The following is a 16999-nucleotide window of genomic DNA, read 5'->3' as shown; positions in this document are numbered from 1 at the left end:
CTTCGACACAAGAAGACAGTCGCTGTATTGCCTCGCTGGGAAAGCGAAGCGAGCAGCCCTTCGGACAGGTGCACCTCCAGCAGCACTTGCACATCTCAGGCACCGGGACTCGCAGGCAAGTTGCAGCCGTGCCCGGGGTGGGAGGACTGGGAAGGGGGGGGGGGGGAACACCGCTCTCCGATCCCTCGGGGAACGGGGGAGACCCGTCGGCTCCACGGGTGGGTGGATGGATGGGCGGGCGGGGGTGGGCACGGTCCCTCCCCGCGGGCCGGGCTGCGCTCCCGGCAGGCAGCGCTGCGCTGTGTTCCACGCCGCGCCCGGCCGGGCTCGGCCCCCTCCTCCTCCACCATCTCCACCACCTCCTCCTCCTCCTCCACTTCGTCGTCGTCTTCTTCCTCCCGCCGCAACCCTCCGGCACGGAGTTCCCGCTGCAGCCTCCCGCATGGATCCCGGCAGCGGCACGCCGCGGGGCAGCTGAGCCGCACGGTGCGTAGCGCGGGGCTGCGGGAGCGGCGGGCGGAGCGCGGCCAAACTTTCGGCGCGGGGGCAGCGGGCGCGGGGCCGCCGGGCGGGGGAGGTCCGGCCGCGGGGAGGGGCGGCTGCGGCCCCGCTCCGTTAGTGAGGTGCGGCCGCTGCCCCCGCGCTTTGCTTCCGTGCGGGCGGGAGTTCTTTCATTATTTTAAATCTTTCCGTTTTATTATGAATATATGAATGTGTGTTAATGTAATTGTATTACTTTTTTTTTTATTTATTTTCCTCGTCGTTTTTTAATTTTTACCTTCTTTCTGCCTGGTTTATTTAGATAGATAGATAGATCTGTGTGTGCGTGTGTGCCTGTCGCTGCTCTTCAGCTGCAGTTGCTCCCGGCCGAGCCCGGGGGATTGTGGCTGCAGCTGCTGGGGTTGGGGAAGGAGAAGGATGTTCCTCTGCTCGCATTTTGCTCGCTTCGTTCCTCCCCGAGGGCTCTCCGCCCTCCGTGCCCTCGGCTGTGCGGGGCAGAACCGGGAGCGTCCCCGTCCCGGCAGCAGCTCGGGGCACTCACCGAGCGTGGATGTGTGGGGACAGCCGGGGAGGACCGCGCTGCTGCCGGGCACGGGCTGAACGCGTCTCTCGCAGCGCCGGAGTTGTGGTGTGGAAGGAACTCCGCTCCTCGGCCACTTCTGGAACCCCACCGGATTATTTGCGGGAGGAAAAAAGAGAGCCGCGCTGCCCTGAGAAATGTGTCAGTGAGCATCTTATCGTCTATTCCTTTTTTTTTGTGTGTGTGTGTGTGGTGTTATTGTTCATGCCCTTGTGTTGTGGTTGGGAGGATTAAGGGTTGCTGAGTGTCCGTAGTCTCAGATCCAATTAAAATAAACGCCTGTGAATGGGACATAAAGGGAAGTCGGTGCTGGGATCCCGGCAGAGGCACCACAGCCTTGGTGTTGGTTAAAGGAAGGGGCTGATGGGGATGGATGCTCTCCTCTGACTGGTGATTTCCTCTGACAGGCTGAGAGAGGTGTGCAGTTCGGATTGTGAGTCCTTAACCAATCTCTGTCCAGCAGATGGAAAGGAAAATCCTATCCTTTCCCCACGCAGAGGCGTTTTAACTTGTCACTCGTGTAGCAGATGCTTTTCTTAAGGAAATCTGCTCTGAGTTCTCAGCAAAAGAAGCAAGAGAGGGCGATGTGAGCGATGCGGAGTACCACACTGTTCCCTAACCACTGAGGCAGGCTCTTGTGCTGGGTGCTTGCTCCTGGTCTGGAACTGTTGTGCAGAGGGTTATTTGGGAGAGCAAAGGCTGGCAAACAGCCTGGCCAGGTCCCGGCTGCTTTTTCCTTCCTTTCCTGCCGACACACAGAGAGCTCATCCTCCAGCTGAACGAAAAGTTACTTTTGTGGCTTGGAAAGGACTTGGTGGCAAACACGGGGAGAAGAGGAACGATCCCTCTGGAGTCAGCCTGCCTGGGAAAGGGCTCACAGCTGTGAGCTCCACACCCAGAAAGCTCCGGAGTCCCACTGAGAGCCAGGTAGGAGCAGGCACTGCAAGGCTGGGAGCGGGGACATCCTCTGCCTGGTCCTTGGGTGGTGCTCGTGCTGTAGGAAATGCAGGTTGGCGGTGCAGCAGTCATGCTCGTTCTTTGCTTCCTCACTTCTGCTCTTTTGTGTTTTTTTTTTTCCTCTTTTTAAGCTTGATTCTTAATGCAGTATCTTGTTTGCTTGTAACAATTGCACCCCGTACCTGTGTGTTGGCAGTACACGGGATGCTCTGTGAACCGCATGCAATGTTACCTGGTGGTTATCATGCATATATCTCTATATGGTGTTACCCCCATTCTCCCTGCTTCCTGCAGTGCCTGACATGAAGGCATCAGGTTATTCTGTTGCCATGAAGTTATGAAGTTGTTCTTTGCTGACCTGATGCATCCTGGCTGATGGATTCTGTCCAATAGAATAAAGTGAGCAATTAGGACTGAGTTGGGGTTTTCAGCAGCTGCCTGTTAGGAGCAGTTTATAACTGCTGTTCCCCTACAGATGTATTTCTGTGCTGAATTCTTGAATGCCTTCTGACACATGCCAGCTGCACTCATAATGCTTGTGTTTACAGTCAGGTTCTGAAGGACAGAAAGCTGGTATGGAGAAGGTTTAGTATCATAGAAAGGCATAGAGTCATTAAGGTTTGAAAAGACCATTAAGATCATCGAGTCATCAGCCCATCCCCACCATACCCACTCACCACATCCCTCAGCGCCACATCTCTGTGGTTCTTGAACACCTTCGGAGACAGTGACCCCACCATCTCCCTGGACAGCCCATTCCTGTTTTCCTGTACTCAAACCATATTGGCCATTCTACCTCCAGAAAAGACCCAACTAGTGATTGTCATGTATGCGTACTAGACCAAATCAACCCATTCCAGTGTCTTCATGCCCACAGCTACACAGCTACACCAATTCACCCAGCCTGCGAAGCACCAGGACCTACTTCTTTTAGCAAGGTGTGCCAGTGCTTAATGCCCTACTTCTGGCTGCAGGTTGGAATCTTGTGCGTTTTGGAAATGCCCTTAGGTTTCCACTGCCTGGTGAAGCCTTTGATTGCTTATATGAAGGGTTCCATGGGTTGCACGATTTCTCCTGTGCCATGATTGCTCCTTGTGCTCCCAGCATGAAAGCTGCAGGCACTGGTGCCACTCTGACAGTTCTGGTTGGGAGTACCAGGGCAGGGAGTCAGCACTGCTGTGGAGAGGTGAAATCCTGTCTATTTTGGCTTCAGTGGGAATTTTGCGATAGATGACAATCGGCAGAACTTCCATCCAGAAGCAGTCCTCTCTTCTCCTTGGTAATCCTGGAGTGCTCTAGGGAAGCTATTGCTTTTTGACTGCCTCTCAGCCTGTTGCTGTTTGTGTGGTGGTGTCTGTCTCTTCAAGTGTCACTCTGTGCCTTGCACAAGCATGGTGTTTTTGAGCAAATAGGAGTGAAAGTAAATGTTGACATACATTGACGGTCCCTTTGCCCACGACCCAGGTTGCAGTCAGAACCCAGAAAGATCCAATTGATAGGATTATGCAGGGAGTGCAACGGTGGTTGCATTTGGGGCATTCTCACTTCTGCATCTGCAAATTATCAGCTTAGTGATGGGCATTCAGTGTGTGCAGCAGCAGTGTATTCATTAATTCAACCCTTCTTAGCCCCATGCACATGGAGCTTTTTCTGTGCAGGTGGAGAGCTATTCTGAGACACTTCGTATACCCTGCAACCAGATCAATGTTTTGTATTAAATGACAGTGACAAATGAGAGGTGTTTGATACTTCTTTCACTACGTGGAAGATGTGTGGTGCAGCATATCAGAATTTGTGTTTAATCAGTTCTGGCTGAAAACTAGTCCAGGTTGGGTCTGTGTAGTAGAAATGGTCTTTTCAGTAGGAACAGAACGACTGAATCAAACAGAATGCCTTCTTTCAGTTTATTATTTTCAGTGGCATATGAGAAGATTTGCTGATGTACAACAAAGATATTGACTGGGACGGGGGTATTTGGATCTGTCTTTATTTATTTATTTTTCAAACAAAACACTTTACTGTCGGAACACTTTGGTGTCCGTAGTTCCAGTGCAGATGATTTTGGGGGGCTTTGCAGTCTTCAACCATGCATTCATCCCCAGACTTACAGGCATTTTGTTCATGTAGGATGACAAAAAAAAATAAAATATAAGCAAACATGACAGCAGGTAGCTTGTGTTCCATATGCATCTTTGTCCTTAGTGAAAGAGACTTACATAAAGAGGATATATTAAACAGTTATAAAGTACAGCTTGTTAGTGTCTCTCAGCTTGTTTTCTTTGAGAATTTACAGATCTTAACTAAAACATTCCCAATTCTCATTTCATTTAGATGAGCACATTTAGAATCATAGAATCATTAAGGTTGGAAAAGACCACTAAGATCACCATGTCCAACCATCAATCCATCCCCACCATGCCCACTCATCACGTCCCTCAGTGCCACATCTCCACGGTTCTTGAACATGTCCAGAGAAGGTGACTGCACCACATCCCTGGGCAGCCTGTGCCAATGCCTCACCACTCTTTCTGAGAAGAAATTTTTCCTCATATCCAACCTGAACCTCCCCTGATGCAACTTGAGGCCATTCCCTCTCATCCTATTGCTGTTACCTGGGAGAAGAGCCCCACCTTGCTACAACCTTTCAGATAGTTGTACTGATACTGTAATGGACATCAAATCAGAGCCAGTAGTGCTGAAATGTGGATGAGCTATTAGGTTTGGGCAGAGTTGGGACTGTCAGGATGCAAAAGAGGACAGTGCTGTGAGAACGGAACAGAAGAGTTCTGCTGGGCTGCTTTGTGATTTTTTTTTAAGTGCAGATCAAAGACTTGAACAAAACCATTAATATCCTTCCCTCTTCATGTTGTCTAAGCTCTAAGGACTGTATTCTGTTCAGTGCTTGGTCTGCAGAGCTGAGCTGGGAGCTGGAGGCAGGGCTGGCTGAGTCCTGGGCCAGTAGGTGCAATGTGTGGTGATTTGAGAGCTGTAGTGTCCTTAGCTTGACTTTTGCTTCACCACACACTAAACTGGTCAAATAAAGAGTCACTTTGGTTGAAAAGGTGTTTGTAGCAACATTAACACTGGTCTTTCCCTACACCAAGAACAGTCCTTGGCGTGAGTGGTGTAGCGGTTTGTGTTGGAAAATTCTCTGTTATCTTATTGAGCTGTTGTTGATTTTTCTGTCATTCTTGGTGTATGAGCCTGGTTACTACGATAATTCTACCTAAACATGTCTGTGTCTGCACTACCAGTCATCCACAGTTAATCAAAGTTCAGACCCCGCAGGCACTGACAGCAAGTTAACACAGACAGAAAACACCAGTGGCTTTGCCTGGGAGAACACAATATTTTATTTTTTTCCTCCAGATGCCGCCTGTATTAATTGTTTGGCTGTCAGTCCATGAGCATGACTCCCTTTGACATCACGGAGTGTTGCCTTGGTTATTGTGTATTCCTTTGGAGACCACAGCAGCATCCTTTGACTGGAGAGCTGCCTGCAGAGGAGTGACATCATGTGGCCTATCTCATAGAGTCACAGAATCATTAAGGTTGGAAAAGACCTCTAAGATCATCTAGTCCAACCATCCACCTACCACCAATGTTGCCCACTAAACCATATCTCTAAGTAAGTCATGTCCTCATCTCCTGTGGTCCGAAGTCCTCCTCCCTCTCTTCCTGGGTGTCAGAGGGAGTTTCCCTCTTACTGAAAGTGCACCTTTGAGATTATTTATTTATTTATTAGATGGGTTTAGTGTCTTGTCTGGATATACATCAGGCTTTCCAGGCTATTGGATTTCAACAGATGGAGCTGGATCACTTCTGTCTGCAGAGGAGCCAGTGGTGGGCTTAAATGCTGATGATGAGAATTGGTTTTTGGACATTCTGGATGCTTCTTAAGATTCAGTCTTGCAGCATTTCCACCTTTTAAGCCCGTGGAGCTTCTGAGCAGGGGAAAATAGTTTCAGTGACTTCCTGTAGAGCTGGTGAGAAATGGTCTGTCACCAGCCTCGGAAGTGCACAACACGACTTGTCTCTGCTTGTATTGTACACATGGGCTGTAAATAACATTTCTCTTGTGTCTCTGCAGACTTCAAAGCTTATTCCAGCTGTTGGAGGAAGCCTAGTGAGAAAAGGTAGCTGCAAGTTTAATTGTGGCTTCAGGACTTGAACTAAATCAAAATCCAAGCAGTCTGATAAAAATTGCAACCACTGAGTGTTGTTGAAGGTTAAAAGTGAGCCCTCTTCAGAACAACTATTAATGTTTCCCCTTTTAAAATAAAGGAGCTTATTAATATTCCTAAATAACATTGATCATACATCACTCTTCTGCCTTCAAACCATCTGAGCACTTCACATGATAATGCAGTTTAAATTTAGTGACAAGTGCATATAATGACGGTATAAATGTCAGTTTTGCTATCAGACACGTTACGTTCTTTTCAGTATTAGAAATGATTACGTCCCATATTGCTTAAACAAATCATGGCATCCAGTAGTCTTAAGAGGATGCCTCTATGTTCTGCCACAGGATGAAATCACTTGTTGACTTCGTTCTTAAATAATTGTTTAATAATTTTGACATTTACATGTCTGGGGTGTTGTAGTTGTGTTTATATTTTTAGAAATATAGTGTTTAAAATTCTGCTTGTATCCTCCAAGCGGCATTAAGTAGCAGCAGCTCGTGCAGTGGTCAGATGAGTTAAGTGACTGCTTACATGGATGCATCACTGTGATGTGATCAAATGCAGTGTGGAGTTGCCAGCTTGCGTTTCATTGGGATGACCTATCTTTATGGATTTTCACTGCAGTGCAATGCATATGATGGATATGCTGGCAGTCAATAAATCCAGAGCTGAGAGTTTACGTGGGCTTGTTTTTTTTCCCTGAGGCTTGCTATGATGTTTTCTTAGCCAAAATTCAAGCACCACTTTTCACAGTTAGCATCTTCTAGGGTACCTAATTGCTGGTTTCTTTTGGAAAAGTCCAGCCTTTTCCTTTGTTCCTTGGATAAAACGCCACTTTCTGTTCTTGCTTTGCCCTTGATGGTGGGTGTCCATAGTACTGTAGTCCTCTGGTCTAGATAAAGTGTGTGTGCCACCCAGAAGGAAACGTTCCTCTGGCACAGAACACAAGATGGGAAAGAACAACAATAATTATTACTATTATCTTAAGCTGGAGGTTTTCAGGGTCTGGATGCAAACAGAGTGAAAAAGCAGCTGCTACTTCACAGTGGCCAAGAGGCTTAATCATGGAATCACAGAATCATAGAATGGCCTGGGTTGAAAAGGACCACAATGATCATCTATTGTCAACCCCCTTGCTATGTGCAGGGACACCAGACCAGGCTGCCCAGAGCCACATCCAGCCTAGCTTCAGTGTGATTAACATAAAGTGGAGATGAGGGGCAGCTACAAAGGCATCAGGGATCCTGGAGGCTGGTTTTGGATCAAAGATCCTGGATTTCAGCAAGATTTAGCTGTTGCTCTGTACACAGAGAGAGGGGTTTCTAGCATTTTAGTTTCTGCTCTCATCCGCAACCTGTGCAGGGTCCCACTGTCCTTTTCAGATAGACCTGGCTTTGGGATTCTTTTGGTGTTTCTGGACACCAGCGTCATGTGAATTGTTATGGAGCAGGCCGGTTCTAAAATCTTGCTCTTGACCTGTGATGTGGAGACAAAACTCTCTCCAAACGATGTGTGAGCTTTGGATCACCTCTGGTGCTTGGGACGGTGCTGCCTCACGAATGTCTGCTGGCCCACATCCACGTCTGGCTGGGAGGCTGTTACCTCACATGAGTGGTGCAGGGAATATTTAAAGATGCCCACAAGGCTCCTTTGGTGTGGTTTATTGTGTTACTAAGAAGCATTTTGATACAGATTGTTAGGAGTACGAGCAAATACCCTGTGTGCTTTTGCAGCTGTATTGTGAGACTGGGGATATATGCTGCTGAAAGGCCTTGGGGTTGGCTCTCTCCAGTGTGTGCTTTTGGCTGTGGTTTGTCTTTGAGCCAGTTTACACCAGGAAAGGCCTGCAGTCTATCTTAAGACACCAGGATGTACAGTTTTGTCAGTTTTTCTCTTTCCTTTGTCAGTTTTTCCCTTTCTTGTCTTATTCCTCAGATATTCTCACAGTCTTCATCTACATCTTCTCCTATGTTGTTCCCCTCAGTTTGGAGCTGTCTGGTGACAGCTAAAATGATTCTTGAGCATCACCAAGTATTGGTTGTCCCACTGTTGACTTTTTCAAGTGTGATGGAGGTGTAGGAAGACAAAGGAGAAAATGGAAGGGAGGAGAGAGGATTCCAAGTTAAATATGGACTACATAGATGGTACTACCTTGTCTGGGCATGGGTTAAAAGCTTTGAGGTACAAAGGCTGGGCAGAGGGGTGGTGGGAGGATGCTGGTTCCTGGTGGTAGTGACTGAGGAAAGGAACCTGGAATTTTTGGGATGTTAGAATATGCTAGGTATAGAATCATAGAATTGTTTTATTTGGAAGGGACCCTTAAAGACCATCTAGTCCAACTCCCCTGCACTGAACAGGGGCACCTACTCAGTGCTCAGAGCCCTGTTCTGTCTGACCCTGAGCATCTCCAAGGATGGGCCATCCACCATCTCTCTGGGCAGCCTGTGCCAGTGCCTCACCAGGTACCTGCGTGGTGAAGGTGATAGAGGGGAAGATGCAGAAAGAGTTTTGCCCCTATAAGTCTTTAAAGATTTTTTTTTTTTAAGCTCTCTTAAATACTTGACATTTTTAGCATGGCTAAAATGACATAGTAAATGATTTTATTTGGTGTGCTTAGGGGGAAATCCTTAGTGTGCTTTCATACTTAGCCTCTCATCAGCTGACTGTATATGCAAGCAGAAACTGTCTGCGCAGAGATTCTGGGAAACAGTGGTGTGCAAAGGACCTTGCTGAGAGCAAACCAGATTTTAATTTCTCACTTTTATAAAAGTGTCAGTAACTTTGTGCATGTCTCTTCCTTTCTGTTACTGTTTTATTGTTTTCTCTGCAGAAGAGGGTAATAATAACAATAAAAGGAATTTTACTGCCTATTCCCAGAAGCTTTGAATAAGTATTATTGTGATAGGCAGAGAAAGGCCAAAAGAGCATGTTTATTGCAGAAATTCACATCACTTCTCACTGTAACTCTGTTAAGATATATCCTTTTGGCTTCATAATTTCTCTGTTGTGTAAGTATTTTTTAGCCAAAGTGTTTATGGAATGAATGTGGCGTTCCTTCACCCTGCAGATGTAACAGATCCATCTCAGTCAGTTCTCAGTGTACACCCTGCAAGGTGTTAGGCTGCCCACCTTTTTCATTTCTGCTGCTTTTCATCTCCTACACGCTCTTTTCTCCTGGTGCCCAGCTACAGTGAGGCATTCCCCATCTACGTGGGGGTGTAGAAAAGCCTTTTACAGTAGAAGTCGTTTGTCACCTGACTGTTGCATTGCTTGGAGTCTCAGGAGCATTACTCATTTGAGTAGCTCTGCTGTGTATGCCAAACCTGCATCTTGAGGGCTGCTCTGACGCTGCCATCAGGACAAAAATTGCCGTCTACCAGGCAGAGGTCAGCCCTCCACTGAATGAGGAGCTTGTGAACCTGAATATATTTGTTGGTTGCTGGTCCCTTGGGGCAGCTGGGGGCTCACTATGTGGAGAAGACAGGACATGCATGGCTCTTGCCACGGCTGTGAAGCATGCTATGCTCACAACCACTCTTGCAAATGCCTTTTAGGGGCTCTATGGAGACATGCACTGGCTTTAGTAGGAATCATTAAATACAAATTATGTAGATCATTACTCTGTGTGGAGTGGGAGTTCATTTACAGCGTGTGTGTGCTGAGGAGTGTGGCTGTTCTTGTGGTGTATCCTTGCAGAGTTCAAATAATGCTGCTCTTACGTGATTGTAAAGTTATCCATAATAGGGCTGGCCACCTTCAGGGTGCATTTGGTGCGTGGGCTGTTTTTATTGTACTGACATGTGTTGCTGGAGGTTAGCAGAAGTCCCGGTTTGTACTGTCCTCTCAGCTAAGTCGTTCTTGGCGTTCATGGAGTCGTTTTCAATCCACCGCAATGAAGCTGAGATTAGAATTCTTTGGATTTTGGACAAAAGGAATAGTGACTTCTTCTTGTGAGTGCACATTTCTCTGCCAGTGGAGACGGGATGACTTAATCTCTGCATATATCAACACACTGATCAAGTTTCACAGCAAAGTATCCAGGGGTAACTATAACAAATATATAAAAACGTAAGCCTGGGCTGTAATTTAAGGCCTCTGTTGTTACACACTTCTGATTGTAACAGGAGTGACAGCTAATTTCTGGATTTTAGAGTAGTTTTATCTGCAGTAATATTGATCTCTAGGTCTATCAAAACAGCTTTCTAGAACCAGAGCTGCCTGTGGCATGGCATTTGATCAAAGATGTGATATTAAAATCAGTTTCATGGTTTCACATCCGAAGAAAAAATGAAGTCTTTGAGAGCATCTTCCTTTCAGATGTCTGTCATAGGGCTGAAATTCTATGAAAACAGCCAAGATGGGTTCACTTTGGGTGTATTTCTTAAGAGAGATTTGGCTAGTTGGTTTTATCTTTCCATCCTTCTCGTTGGGTGCTGCTGTGAGCATTAAGACTCTCTCTAATGAGTTCTAAGAAAAGATTTCATGTGACGTGGTATCTGGCATGTGGATGGTTCAGAAGACATCTTCTTTAGAAGGAGGATGTTTATGGAACAGTCTGATAGGAATGACTGATAATGTGTTGAGGTGCTGCTAACCTGCCCTGAGCTGCTGCTGTCTGTATGGGCTCACAGCTCACAGCCTTCAGGAGGCTCCACTGCACTCATGTGGGGGGGATTCAGCTTCAGTTCACAAACACTTCTTTTTTTCACTTGTAAATCTCAAAATGCTTCACAAGGAAGAACAGTATCTTCACCCACTCCCATTTTAGTAAATATAAAATAATTGATGTACCATTTCCTTATATAACATTCTTACCAATGTCTAACATGCTTGTTGGTTTTGCATAGGATAAGAAGGACTTAGGGATGGGTGATGGATATTTTTGGCTCCCTTTTTTTCTGCCACCATTTTCTTCTGCTAACCCTGCTCTGCTGGAATTGAGAATTAGCTGCCATCTCTGTGATTTCAGCCTTTTGTGTCTCTTCTTCCTCTTGTCTTTATTATATATTTCATAGAATCAGAGAATCGTTTGAGTTGGAAGGGACCACTAAGGGTCATCTCGTCTAACTCTCCTGCAGTGGGCAGGGACACCTACAACTTGATCAGGTACTCAGGAGACCCATCCAGCCTGATCTTGAGTGTCTCCAGGGACAGGGCATCCACTTGGGCAGCCTGTTCCAGTGCTATCTGCTATTTGTTCAGCTCTGTCTTGGACTTTTCATTGTGCAGAGCGTGTATGTATGTGTGTAGCAGGGAATACACAAGGGAAAAAAGGAATGTGTAAGGGAAGATGGAAAAGAAGACGAAATCTCAGTTTATTGCCTTGTAGCTCCTGAGTCCCTACATGGGGCAAGCCTTAGCTCTGTCCTCTGCTGTGCTTCGTGCAATCCAGGCCCAGCTCCATCATGGTAGCAAAATGAAGATCATGCTGCTTAGCAAAGTGCATGTGCTGATTTAACTCAAGATTTCCCTCCCATTCTTCGCTTTTCTATAAGAGACACTTAATAAAAGCATAAAAATTAAAAGTAATTAAATTGTAATTCTACAGAGAAAATAGAAACTTGGTCTAGACTTTAAGGTAGTCTGGAGTCCTCTGTGAACTTCAGGCCTGATCCCAGTTCATGGGTGGTCAGCAGCTGCTAATGTACCTCGCTGAAGATATCTGCTATTGGGAGCATGGGGCTGTTGTTTTTTGGGAAAGTAGTTTTTGGACCGAAGATCTTGACAGTACTAAGCACATTTAACTTCCAGGTGGTCTGTATTTGGGAAGCAGTGGTTAGAAAGAAAGAATTAGCAGAAGTTAAAAGAAGTCCATTAATGTCTGCCTTTGTAGTAGTAAGTAGGTCAGTGAGCTGAGAGAGACCACAGACAGACTTGTAGTTCTCACCCAGTGAGGCTGCAAAGAAGATGCTGAAGCAGAGACAGTGATTCAGTCAGGAGCTGCTCATGTGGATACATAATCAAAACTGCAGAAAGCATCTTACACTCTGATTTTGAGCTGGTGTCAGTCCTGCATTCCCACGCAGAGCTTGCCAAACCTGTTGTCTTTGGGTTTCATGGATGGAGGGACTAGAGCAGATGAATTGAGGCCGTACATGATTGCTCTGTGTAGTGCATGTGATTGCTGACCTTGGCACAAGACAGCATCTCTGTGTGTGTCCCGTGTAGAGCCAGGGTGCTGCTGTGTGTATGGTGGGAGCTGTGGTCCCAGGGCAGGCACTGGGGTGCCCCATTCTCAGAAAGCCATCTGTGTGCTGGGTGAGTAAAGCACCCATTGCCTTTCTCCTATGAACACAAGGGTTGGAGTCCAATTATTTTGCACATAATGAGGAGGTCGCTGAAAAAGGCTGGAGTTTGGCAGGGCAAAATGGGAGCGTTCTCATGCTCTGTTTTGCAGAGAACCTCATTATTTGGTTACGTGGTTATGAGCGAAGTTCTGGCTCATGAGGTTTTAAGGACTTGAAAGGAGTCAGTGATCATCATGGGATGTTTGGGGATCATGCAGGGTATTGTCAGAAAGATTACTGGGGGGGTAACTGTATCTGTTTTCTGGGAACATCCTGGGATAATGGAAGAGGAAAACAACGCATGGTTCTGAATATGGACATGTCAGTATGAAAAAAGAATCAAATCTATTAGTATTAACAGTCCTTTTACAGGAAGAAATTTTTTTAACTTATCTTTATGCAGACTGCTGTTAAGTGAGGGACTAAAATAGTAATATTTCAGCCTGGGGAAGTACCATGAAATGGGGCTGCTATTGAAGGGGACGGGATGCTGCAGGAAACACAGCTCAGGCTTTGATACATGTTGGCTGCAAAGCTGCAGGATCCTGGAGAGTCTGAGCAGCACTGCTTGAGAATACCTGAGCCAGCTGTTATTCTGAAAGTGCTGTGGAAGCACTAAGGTTTTACTTATTTTTGTTTGGTTGCTTTGGTAAAAACCCTAAACACAACCGTGTAAAAAATGGAGAGTGCAATTCTTCCATTTTCCAACTTTTCTGGACATTTTTTCCCATTCTTTAGGGCACAAAATGGAAAAGGAGTAACAAGGAGAGAGTAATCTGCTCATCAAAACCTGCAGCTGTTCATACGGCTTAAAAAAACTTTGATAAACTTGAATGGGATACTTTAATAAGGATTGTATTCATGCACTGAATTAACAAGCATACTCATGAGTTTGCTTATTTATTTATAAATATAATTAAAGCCTAGGGAGACAGCAAGCTATGTACTGTTCAGTTTCTACATTTAGGAAGATCTAGGTTGAAAGAAGATGAAGTTATGAAAATGAAGTGCTGCATGGCATTGATTTCTTTAGATGCTAACAAAGCGGAAAGTGAATGAGGATGACAACAAAGTAATGTCTCTGTGGGCTCAGATGCCAAATTACAAGAACTCAAAATAAATTAACTGAGACACCTGTTATTTCCTGGGCTAACTAAGTTAAGCAAACAATTTCTAGAGTCTTCTAGAGGAATGTAAAAATAGTGATGCAGAAATAAAGGGGCATAGTAAAATATTTTCTTATTGCATTACAGGATTATGTTATTGGAGCAGATAGTTTGGGATAAGAAATCATTTTTCATTTATTACAGTTGTATGGTGGAATCAGCTGCACTACAAGAAAGACATTGAGGTGCTGGAACGTGTCCAGAGAAGGGCGATGAAGCTGTGAAGGATTTGGACCACAAGTCTTATGGGGAGTGGCTGAGGGAAATGGGATTTTCAGTCTCTAGAAGAGAAGGCTCAGGGGAGACCTTAATGCTCTCTACAATGCCTTCAGAGGAAGCTGTGGTGAGGTGGGGGTTGGCCTCTTCTCCCAGGTAACAGCGACAGGACAAGAGGGAATGGCCTTAAGTTGCACCAGGGGAGGCTCAGGTTCGATGCTAGGAAAGATTTCTTCTCCAAAAGAGTGACCAGATACTTGCTCAGGCTGCCCAGAGAGGTAGTGGGGTCACCTACCATCCACGGGGGTGTTTGAGGAATGTGTAGATGTGGCATTGAGAGCCATGGTGAGTGGGCATGATGAGGATGGGCTGATGGTTGGACTTGATGATCTTAGTGGTCTTTTCCAACCTTAATGACTGTGATTCTGTGTAGAGATAATCAAAGTTAGGCCAGCACATGACTAGGACTAAAAGATAAATTCAGTGTTCTTTAAGTTACTAAGTGAATCCATAGGAGTGGTAGGATAAATTAATACAAGTTGTAAATTATATAAATGAGTAGAAGAGTAGATGTGGCTCATTTGCCTCTGGGTTCTAATTTTTGCACAGCTGACTCTCAAAATAAACTTGATGTTTTTAAGTCTCTTATTTTTGTGTCTCACTGGCTTGGTTGGTTGAAATGAATTCACAGTAAGAAGGATGTGCCTCTTCCTTTTTCCTTTTCCTCCATCTTTTCATCAATGCTATGTTTTCAGCCTGGGGTGGGGCATTCAGCCATCACTGCTCTCACACAGCATTAGCTTCTTCAGGCTGGATACTCCTGTGTCAGTTTCTTTTTTTTTTAATTATTCTTTTATTTTTAGTGTTGTAAGCATGGAAATGTGTTTGTGCAAAAGCAAAGGCTTTAGTTAGTAGTTCACAAACACACATTCCTGATTTTGTCTTTTGTGGCTTCAACTAGTCAGCATGCAGAGTGAACTCAAATACGGTTTGATTGTTTTTCTGTCCTAGTTTTCTGTATAGTAAAAATGTATGTCATAAGCTGTGGTCTTACTTACTCATTTTTGGAGTAAGCTTTCTAAGTTTTTATTTTATTATCATTTTTTAAAGAGATTGACAGTTTTTCTCTGTGCTTTCCTTATCTTTATAAAAGCCATGAAAAAAACCCATCACATCACATTGCCATTTAAGAATATTGGATCTTCTGATTTGGTATCCTCATTCTGACAGTGCAGCAGGTAAATACTGCCTTAGTCCAAATTTGGAGGAGGAGGTGACTTTTGGAACCCTTTTTTCCTGTTTCTGAGTCAGACTTGGATTAATACAATTTTTTAATATTTCTGTCTGGAAATAGAAATACGGAGAGATAATACACCTATGCTAAAGTAATATCCGTCTGTGAGGAGATGAGTAAGAAAAATATGTATCCTGCAGAAATGGAATATATATTAGTTTACTTTTCTTCCTGCATCTCCAGTTTTAAGATGCTATTGTTGCAAATTTCTAAGTAATCTCATGTTTTTAAGGTGTTCTTTCCATTACAGACAGGCAGACTTGCTCCACATTCAGGTTGCAAAGTCTTGACACACAGGATATTTTCCTTCTCATTAAAATGTATTTATTTATTTTGTGGCGAGAATAGCTTGCTTAAAATGCTTCTTTTGATCTTTGGTAATATCACAGACTCAATAAGACTGCTAGCATAAAGTGGTGTTTATTTCATTTCAGTTTTGCATCTACTGTTAATTGGACCTGAATAATACAGCCTCATTGCAAAATCTGTGTTAGTTTGCTAGGTCTCAGTATGATGTCCAGTATGATACAGGTATTGTTAGTGCTTGGAAATTGCTGCTTGTCTGTAATTGGAAGGCTTTCTGTGGTTCTCTTTGCAGTTATTGGGTTTTAAGCTTTTTAAGAAGTTGAGGAAGGGGGGAAGGCATAGAGAAAGGTGCTATGTTTCTTTTGCAAAATGTATTTTTTTTTTTTTTTCAGACTCGAATTTGTAATATCACTTCTGTTTCTAGGGAAACAACTTAATGTAATGCAGATCAGCAGCTGAAATACTTTTTCTAGCAGCTGCAGAGTGAAGTTAGCAAGACTCACGGTCTGTTCTGCAGCTGATGCTGGGAGCTTTGTGGCTGGGAGCTGGCACATGTCCCCCTGCTCCCCTTGGCAGCAGTGCAGTGATGCAGGGTTTTTCTCCAGAAAGGCTGTAACACGGGATGCTGCAGGTTTTGGGGAGCACAGACTGATTTCCTGTATCACCATCTCAGGGAAAAGCTCGGGGGGAGGGAGGGGAGGAAGTGAGAAAGTGAGCTTTCTCCAGCAACTTGGATTGGAGAGGAATGTGAAACTTCACAGTTTTCTTCCATCTCGCTCTTGAAAGTTAACACAAGAAATAGATAGGCCTTGGAGACAGTTTTCTGACAGAAATCCCAGAACCTTCATTCCCAGAAGCTGAGACGGTGACAAGAAGCTGGGTGCTCAGCCGGGAGTTACCCGAGAATTTTGTTGAAGGAATCGAATCCTCCAGCAAGCAGGTGTCGGGTAAATGTTTTGATTCTTTGCTGTGCATATTTGCATATTTTAAGCTTTCTGATACTTGTGACTCATTTTAGTTTGCTCAAGTCTGAAAAAGAGCAAACAAGCAAGCCCTTTAATTTTTATGGAAATCTCGAGTTCAAGACCTTCATGCCCTGAGCTGAGCTCCTCAATCACAGAATCACAAAATGGCTTGAGTTGGAAGGGATCTCAAAGCCACCCAGTCCCAACCCTCTGCCATGGACAGGACTGCCCCCCACCAGCTCAGGCTGCCCAGAACCCATCCAGCCTGGCCTTGAGCACCTCCAGTGATGGGGCACCACAGCTCTCTGGGCATCCTGTGCCAGGGCCTCACCAATGCAAAGGTCCAGCTTGTCCTCCCCACATCTTGGGGCTGTTGAAACTGTGGAGTCTCACTTGGTATCCTGGGGATAGTTATGGAGATGTCACACCTAAAATGTTGAGAAGAAACTTGATCCACTTCTCTGTGATGGTCCCCAACCCATCAGTCCCTTTTGTACAGGCTTGTTCGAGGGGTCCTTTGCTCTCCGTGTCTTGACTTGT

General features: G+C 45.1%; 1 protein-coding gene across 8 annotated transcripts in view; it reads left to right on the top strand.

The window, feature by feature from the left end:
* Positions 1–278: 278 nt before the first annotated feature.
* FAT3 (FAT atypical cadherin 3) overlaps positions 279–16999 on the top strand; it is a 451950-nt gene continuing 435229 nt past the window's right edge. For 7 of the 8 annotated variants that reach the window (XM_085216394.1, XM_085216393.1, XM_085216390.1 and 4 more), the window contains exon 1: positions 280–486. The gene's annotated coding sequence lies outside the window, so the exon portion shown is untranslated. Of the gene's footprint in view, positions 487–16999 lie in introns of all 8 variants that reach the window. The other variant, XM_085216395.1, reaches the window with a different exon arrangement.

This window comes from Meleagris gallopavo, chromosome 1, assembly GCF_905368555.1.
Source record: "Meleagris gallopavo chromosome 1, MGAL_WU_HG_1.1, whole genome shotgun sequence".
Classification (NCBI taxonomy): Eukaryota; Metazoa; Chordata; class Aves; order Galliformes; family Phasianidae; genus Meleagris; species Meleagris gallopavo.
The sequence above is the reverse complement of the archived record's forward strand: the minus strand, read 5'-3'. Positions and strand labels throughout refer to the sequence as shown.